At 42.0% G+C, this 8,969-nt stretch overlaps 1 protein-coding gene across 13 annotated transcripts in view; it reads right to left on the minus strand.

Annotated features, from left to right (window-relative positions):
- CREM (cAMP responsive element modulator) overlaps positions 1-7,842 on the minus strand; it is a 73,370-nt gene extending 65,528 nt beyond the window's left edge. For 11 of the 13 annotated variants that reach the window (XM_027841586.1, XM_027841581.1, XM_027841583.1 and 8 more), the window contains exon 1: positions 7,462-7,565. The gene's annotated coding sequence lies outside the window, so the exon portion shown is untranslated. Of the gene's footprint in view, positions 1-7,461; positions 7,566-7,738 lie in introns of those variants that run through there. The other 2 variants (XM_027841579.1, XM_027841575.1) reach the window with 2 other exon arrangements.
- Between the last annotated feature and the right edge of the window lie 1,127 nt (positions 7,843-8,969).

The raw sequence follows: 8,969 nt of genomic DNA on the forward strand, positions 1-8,969 counted from the left end.
ATCTAATCTGATCTTCACAACAACCCCATGAAGTGGGTTCTATTATTACCCCCATTTTACAGATGAGCAAACTGGGGGCCAGAGAGGTTAACCCTCTTGTTCAGCCTCAGATACTTACTCACTGTCTGGCCCTGGGCAAGTCACTTAATGCTGTTTGCCTCAGTTCTTCGTCTGCAAAATGAGGGGGAGAAGGAAACAGCAAACCAGTACAGGATGTCTACCAAGAAATCCCCCCCAAAAAAGGATCACAGAGTTTGACACAACTGAAAAACAACTAAATCACAAAATCAAGGCTGAAGATAAATCTTAAATAACACTGTTCAGAGAAGACATGATTTTATTCAAATTTTCTCATTTAAGAAGTATCTTAATTTTCCTAGAAATCCCTTCTTAAATCTAAGCCATCCTCAATAATTTTAGCTTGGAATGCTCTCATAAGAAAACACACCCCTTCCTTTGAAAGTCCCTTAAGCAGGCAAAAACGTGAAAATGAAAGAATAGAAAACAGTTTTTTATCGTCTTTCATGATTGACTCTGGCACAGCTACGTCTCCAGATGATAAAAAAAAAAAGTATTTCTAAGTTTAGGGCTAAATTATGCAAACTGTCCATCCGTTTACATTGCCCAAATTCATTATACAATTCATGCTATTCATCAAGGAGGGAGGGAGAGTCTAAAGATTAACTGTCTCCTTTAATAGGAAACTACACTATTAAGTTTTATAAATGGGGAGGGTTCACTTTTTTTGTATTAGTTAGGGCATATTTTCACACCATAAAGGTGACAAAGCACAGGTAACCAAATCAAAATAGCAAAAACCAGCCCTAGCAAAGCTGTTTTTTTTTTCCTATTGCCAATGCAATACATTAAATACACAGTTTTAAGAAAACTAGAACTGGCATTTAGGAATTTGCATCATTAGGTCCTGATGATAAACTAGACAGAGGCTAGAGGAGAAAGGGTTGGAGTAAAAGGCAGAATGTATGTGTATTTTAATCTCAAATTGCATTATGACCCCTCAATTTAAATTTCTCACCTATACTTTGGACTACTTTGATGACCAGAAGAAGCTGGAAATCCAGAGTTAATAGAATTTATTGGTAACTCGTAACACTGTTGAACAGTATAGTAAGAGCAGATTAATATTACCAGTATCTTCAAGTTTTTGTTCTCTGTCACTGTTATCAGTCCCTTTAGAAAAACATAATGTACACGTATTCTTAATGACCTGTGCATTGTTCATTAAGAGCTTCTAATCCAAGATAGGCAACATTAACAATGATGACATCACAGAAAAAGATGGACACCTACAGTAAAATGAAGATATTTTTCCAGCTATAAAGATGAGGGAATTTTTTCCTCTCCCATTTTATTTTTCTATTAGTCACTGTAATCTTAGAGGGATAAAGAAAAAAAGAGTCAGAAGGGTAGATGAGGAAAACTGAAAGATAACAAAAGTGAGGAAGTGATAGGAAGTTGTTCTCATTTTCTCCTGTGTTAACATCCCAATGCCTTTCTTTTAAAAAGAATGTTCTTACAGGTTTTTGGGCTGGGGACAGAAGCACAAATAATAATTTTTAAAACTGAAGGACAGAAATAGTTCCTTTATAACATAAAAAAAAGGTATTATTAAATAATTTATCTCATCAAGAATTGTATATGATAATCACTCGTTTCTAATGCTTTAAGGCTTATAAAGCACTTTCCTCACAACTGAATGAGGTAGACAGTTTAAGTATTATCCTCATTTTATTGATGAGGAAACTGAAGCTCAAAGAAATTAAAATTGTCCATGGGCACACAGCTAATAAGTGCTTGAGCTGGGATTTGAACCCAGGTTTCCCAGTCCAGTTCCTGAGACCTTTCCACTACAGACTACTCAGCCTTTCACATTAAAAAATTAATTGAACACCTTGAGGTTGGGAGCATGGGGGTGGAGGGCAAACGTCATGTTTCACATGAACAAATAGAACAAACTTTCTTTTGATCATGATTAAAATTTGCTCTATTACTCAGTTGAGAGCCTTATATGCTGAGCCATTCAATCACTTGGAGGCAACCTCCAATTATCCTGATGGAGAGCTGAATCATTTTGGTTTTATCTGAATTCTACTCAGAGTAGTAAAGTCAGATACTGTGTGACATGAGGATTCTTGGACAATTAAAAAAAACCCAATCAAGTAATCTGAAAATCTACTTAGAAACTACATTGTTTTGAAATTCTGAACTTTCCTTGAAAAGTTAAAGATCTAATGAGACAAGGAGACATGATTTTACCATGCAACCACTAAGACTAATTTTCACAAATTTATTTTGAGCTTCCATTCACTTATTCTTTGTGTTTCAGGCACTCTTAACTTGGTGCCTTTTAGGTATTTGTACAATTACAAGTCATTATGAAGGCATCATAAAATTAAATTGTTTACTTTTACTTCTTCCTGGAATGACTTGTATCACAGATATTGAAACAGACAGCTTCCATTAGTTATCTCCTTCTACCCCCTCTCTGACCTCATCCTCCACAAAGGCAAAGTATGCCTGACCCTTTTCCTGGAGAAAGTGGTAACAACTTTATACTTTTCAAAGTTAAACTGTTGAAAGGTTCCACTTTATCTTTCCTCTGCCAAAAGATAAACATAGGTAATTTGGGGCACTACAAGGTATATCTGAGTTGTGATCATTAAACATTTTAGGCAGCATGAATTTTCTGAACATTGAATATACTTCAGACAGAAGTACTGAATACACTTCAGAGAGAAAACAACAATACTTCAAGTGGAACAGACCATATTTTTCCTTCTGAAAGGAGAAAACAAAACAAATAACGGCAAAATTTTTGGTTATCAAGATATACAGTACAAGAGAACACAGTTCTTACAGACAAAAACAAGTCAAATTAAGATACAAAAGACAAACTAATACCCAAAAAGACCAAGTTAAAGAAATGAGAAGAATCCATAAACTAATAGGAACCAAGCAGATGAGTCACAGACAAGTGTCATTTTAAGGACCTAGGGAGGAAAGATGTGAATAGGGGGAGGAGATAAGTAGGGCTCTAAGAATTCAGAAGCATTAAAAAAACAATCCCAGATCTACAAGGACTGAATAGAATGTTTAGAACGGCCACCTGACAGTCCCAGAGACAAAAGATTGGTGAGCTTTTGGAATAAGAGAAGGAAAAATATAGCAACCAAGGTTAAGAGCTGTGTGTTAATAGGAGATCCAAGTTTAAGATTAATCAGGTTTTCAAAAAATCATTTAAGTATCACAATTTTGCATAGAAATCAGTTCCTGAACACACTTTGTAATGAAGTTAATATTCTGAATCCAAATCATAATTAAAAGCACAGAGTGATGAGTGTAAGGGGAGATTTTATATCATTCCAACTAATTCCTTTATTATAGACTAGTCAACATTAATATTTATACAAACGTAATTTTGGTGACTGGAGTCAAAAATGACTGTTTAAGATTATCCAGACCCTAGTCGGAAAGGTCTTTTCTACCTGACTCCTGCCTTTTGTCTGTTATCTCGCTTATGAGCACCTAAATGTGATAATTAAAAGAAAGTGGAACTCAGAGGCACAAGAAAATAATTTATTTGGGAAAGGGTAAAGGGAGAGCTTGAATAAGTGTTTGTTTTAAGAGAATTCACAGAATTCTTATGTATTAATTTCTCTTATTGTATTTAAAAGAATGAGTTACAAAAAATTGTTCTGTATATAACTGTTCAGATGAACCTCTACTGCCTACAATAAAATTTTTAACTATACTGGAAAACAGTGAGATGAGGAAGGCTGAAGCTAACTAGAATAAAGCTTGAGAAATTTTCTGTGTACCTTATTTATTCATGTTATTCCTGTCCACTAACAGTAAATATATTTGAGCAGCCAGTAGCTTTGGCTTAAGGATTCCAGGGTGTACATTAAATCACTTTGCAGAAACAATAAGCTTTTGGTTGGCTTTAACTAGAGCAAAAGCACAAAATTTCATATATAGCACAAGTGTATCATGTTTTTTTCCAACTGTGTTGAATACATGGCTTTTTTTCCCCCACAATTCAAGCCAGCAAAGAGAACCAGAACTAGAAATTTCCCATCTTATTTAGTGTTGGACTTTCCCACTTGGAAGTTTTTTCCTAGGAAAGGTTAGCATACAAATTATCAATGGTATGTAAAGAAATAAAATACAACTGAAAGATTTGGACATATTTAGAATAATTTCTAACAGAAACCATGCCATTTTTATAGCTTAACAAATACTAAAATAATTCACTATAAATATGGTTAATAAAATCAGTTTATTTTTTAAAAATGGGCACATACACATTAAAATGTCAGAACTGAATATCACTTATAAAACCACTCAAACATATCACTTTCCTGGTTACTTTTCTCTCTGGTAAGAGACCATGAAAAGGTCCACAAACAGTACAAAAAGACCCAAAAAACCTCATTAAAACTTTCATTATACTCAAGTATTAGTCCCCCCAATTCCACTGTGTAAGCAGGCATAAACTTTTATCAAAACATGAAATAAATCTTTCCTACTTCTCAACTGGTCTGACATCAAAATAGCAAGAAATCAGTAACTCCCAAGACAGTATTTTACCTTGGCAAATTCCTTTGATAAATCTTTCTAGTCTAATCTCACCTTCCTCTTTGTAGGAGTTGTCTCAGAGACATCATAATCTCAGCAGTCCCCATTAAAACTTTTGTGAGTCAATCACATGACATGTATGAAATAGTACTGTAGGATATTTTAAAACCTGAAAAAAAAAATCTATTGTATGCTGTTCTAGGAAAGGTCACAATTCTAAGTTTTCATTTATTTTATTAATATTTATGTAATAACTCTCCCAAGGTAACTATGACTTAATCTACTGCCTAGAAATTCTAGAAAGAAACTCTAGAAAGTCATTAATGACTTTCAAAAATGACAAGTCAAAAATTCATAGGCCCCACAGTAACAATACCAAATTTAAAATTTTTAATTTTTAAAATAAAAAAAATTGCTCCTGAACTTATAACAATTAAACAGTAAACATATATACAAATATATATGTGAATAAGTACAGAGTAGTTACAATCTTAATACTCACAAAACTGAGCTAAAAAAAATACCAATGGAAATCACATTATACTATATATACAAAGTAGGTGCAGGTGTAAATATTCAAAAATTAACAATGTTGATAGTACTTAAAAAAAGTCAGACCCTTGAGAATATCTTCTGATATTCCAGCAGAATAACTGCACAAGCCACTCTGTCTTTAAATATTCATTTATATTTATTTATATTATTTATATTTATTTATATTAGTATAGTATTTATACTAATACACAACACCATCAAGCCCAAAACAGGCTGTTTTGCGAAAAATGTCTTGTTTTAAGCGTGCCAATAATGCATTTTTCCGAGCATTTTCAAGTGTTTTTATTACAGCATTTAATAGAAAAAACTTGTTTTGTGATATGGTTAAAAATCACTCTGCCCATTTCTGCAGGCATCAAATACAAATGCTTGGCAGATCATGATGGAAGAGAATTGTTAGATCAAAAATGAAAAGAAAAATTAACAAGTGTTCTAAGTGGCCATGAGTCAAAATAAGCACTTAAGGTAACACACTTAAGTGTTCAATAAGGTTGGAAAGGAAAACTGGGGTTTGGGGGGAGGGGGAGATGACAAGATATTAAAGCATACATTAGCAACTGAATCTAGGTCACTGATACATACTGTCTTAAGATTTGCAACGTTAATATCATCTCATCCCACATTAACTGGAATAATCTCTTTCAAACTGAGCACAGTTTACAATTATTCTTTGTTCTCTGGGGAATTAAGTTTCAATAATATCAAAGGATAAAGGTTGAGATAGTTGCTTCAATAAAACAGGATAAGAATTAGTAACAAAATGCACTATAGAACGTTTAATTCTAATACATTTTTTCATGCTGGATCATTTTCTACCTTGGATCATTAAAAAAAGGAGGGAAACACCACCATTCCATCCCAACGAGTAAGTGTAAACGGAAAAAAATAAACTTTAGTTTTGCTATGTTAAAAGATTTGCTTAGAAATGCTAAGAAATCCTGACATCACTCCAGCTGGCCACAAAGCCAAACATTCAGCAATTTTTTGGAAACCTATTTCTACTTTTAACACAACTCTCTCCTTAGCTTTAGCATTTAACAAAGTAACTGACATTAAATTTTGCTAAACTACATTATTTCTAAACAGATTTCAAATTTAGGGATCAAGCAAAAATAGAAGGAATGTTTGAGACATGCTTGCCCACATCTCAACTAGTAACTGATCACTAAATACCCTCTAAATGTCCACACAAGCAGTAAAAATTAACCACCTAAGAAATCAACCTTCATAGGTTTTATTTATCCTTCACAAGCCACTAATTAACTAAACAGCCTCTTCATATCTTCTTGAAAAGGGATTAAATTACCTTTATAGAAATGTCATTTACGATAAAAGTTTTTAGGACCTAACTGGTCATAGAAAGTATAAGGCCCAACTACCATGGTAGTGGAGCTCCAAAAAGCTGTTAGGGTCTGAGTACTCTGACAACCCTTTAAGGTTAAGTGCTGCATTGTGCCCATTTTACAGATTAAGAAACTGAGTGTTGGAAAAGGTAGCTCCATCGGCCAATGCTTGCGCGGCCGTCTTAACCCCTGCCCTCGGTCCGTTACACCGGGCGGCTTCCTCGGGGGCGATCCTTCATTTCGGAAGGAGGCGGCCCGCGACGTCTCTTATTTGGGCATTAAGGCCGACGCCCGCGGGGCCGAGGTCACCGGGCAGTCCGCCGGGTCCCGGCCTCCTACACCCGGCACTCGACCACCAGCCCCGCGGCTCCGGGCTCCGCCAAGTCCAGCAGGTCAGGCTCCAAGGCACGCAGGCGGCCGGCGGGGAGTGGGCGAGGGGCCGAGGCTACTGATCGCGTCCGTCCGAGTTGCAGAGTCCAGACCGGGCAGCGCGGGGCCGCGGTCAGTCCGGGAGGAGAGGCGAGCGGGAGGCGCAGGGCCCGGGTCTTCGTGCCCGCGGGAGGTGGGTGGAGGAACATCCAGGAGCCTCGGTCCGCGGGGAGCCGGAGGGGGCGCTGCCCCGGCGGCGGGGCCCGAGAACGGGAGAGAATGCGCGGTTGGGGCCGGCCGGCCGCCCGCCCCCCCGGTTAGCCGGGGTCCGCTTCCTCCGGCGCGGCCCGGAGGGAGGCAGGCAGACCGGCGGGCGAGGAGAGAGGAGAGAGAGGAGAGAGCGGGCAGGCTCCGCGGCGCGGCCCGTCCCCCGCCCCCTCCACTTCACCCTCCTCCCTTCCTCCTGCTCCCCACCCCCCGGCAGGACCGCGCAGCGCAGCCCCGGGTCCGCTCCTCCTCCTCCGGCTCCTGCTCCTCCCGCTCCAACGTCGGCGGCTCCCGGCTCTCTAGGTCGTGGGGCAGACGCACTACTTACCCGCCGCGAAGGGATTTACGTAGCGGGCCTCGTCACTGATTACGGGCGGGAGGAGGTGGAGACGGAGACCCGAAGCCCCTGAGCGGCGCCGGCGCCGCCGCCCAGCAACCCCGCCGACTGCAGCAGCTGCGGCGACTCCACGTAACCCCCCACGTCAGCTCGGATGCGACGACGGCCTCTTCGCCGGGGACCGGGGGACGAAATGTAGCTCCGATGCTGCGGCCGGCTCGAGCGGCCTCCTCGCACCCAGCCCTCCCCTCCCCCACTCCCTCCTTACCTCCCTCCGGCACACGCAGCGGAAAAGTTCAAAGCTCTAACTCCGCCCCCTTTCGGCCGCGAGCGGGCGGGCGGCGCTGACAATTCAACAATTAAATGGAACGAGCTGGAAGGGGGCGGGGGGAGGGGCTGACCCGTAGGGTGAAGGGGGTGGGGGAAAAGAAGGGAGCCTGACTGAGGGGCGGGGCCTGAGGGGAGGGGCGGGATGGGAGGGCAGAGTGGGGAAGTGGAACCGGAACCAACCGCGGCGCGCGCTGCGCTCGGAATGCCAATTGGTTGCAAACACGCTCAACTCCGCTGGCCCGCCCCAACCCCCACCCTTCCCCGCCCGCCGGGCTCGAGTGCTCGGTCTCCTCTACCCATAGCCGCCCATGGGGACTCTTTGCGATCTCTTGACCGTTGTCCGGGCGTGGAAACCTGAAGAGAGGCGCTCCTCCGCCGAGGGAGAGCCCTGCCGGCTTCCGGGGCAGGAGCGGCGGGAGGAGGGAGGCCGTCGGTGACCGGCCGGCGTAGGTTTCCTGCCTGCTGTGACCGCCGGGTCGAGCGCCGCGCGTCCTCCCTTCGCTTCCTCGCCGTCATAAACGCCCTCTTGACAAGACTCGAGCCCTGCGGGTTCTCGCCCTTCCCGGGGCTCAGGCCGCTGTGTTTGTTCCGTGACCTTAGAGTGGCCTTGACCTTACCTCTTGTCTCCACCCCGGGGCTGCGGCGGCTCCGCCGGCCACTGCCGGAGGTCTCAGCCCCGGACACCCCCCCGGGCCCGGGAGAGGCTGGGGCGCCCTTGGGGCTGGTCAGCCGAATTCTCGGGCGTGCTTTTAGGGGGAGGCTGCCAGTAAAAGGCATTTGTCCCTGAGGGAATGGAAATGGGTATAGGTAAAGTGCCCGCAGTCTAAGGCGGCGGGTTCTTAGTGTCCGTGGATAGATTCCTGGGGGTCTCTGGTCTTGAGGGGGAAAAAAGTTACATCTTTTTTTTTCGTCATTCATCTCTAAACAGGCATTCAGGAAACAAGCATTAAATCTTACAGTATGCCAGGGACAGTGGCATACAAAACACTGGAGATAGAAAGGCAAAAGATAGTCCCTATCCCAAGGAGCTCAATATGCAAACAGCTATGCACAAACAAGTATCTACCAGATAAATTTCTTGCAATCCCACGAGGAAAGCACTAACAAACTAAGGGAAAATCGGAAAAAGACTTCTTGTAGAAGGTGTAATTTTAGCTGGGACTTGTCAG

This window comes from Vombatus ursinus, unplaced genomic scaffold (assembly GCF_900497805.2).
Source record: "Vombatus ursinus unplaced genomic scaffold, bare-nosed wombat genome assembly UNPS02014861.1, whole genome shotgun sequence".
Lineage (NCBI taxonomy): Eukaryota > Metazoa > Chordata > Mammalia > Diprotodontia > Vombatidae > Vombatus > Vombatus ursinus.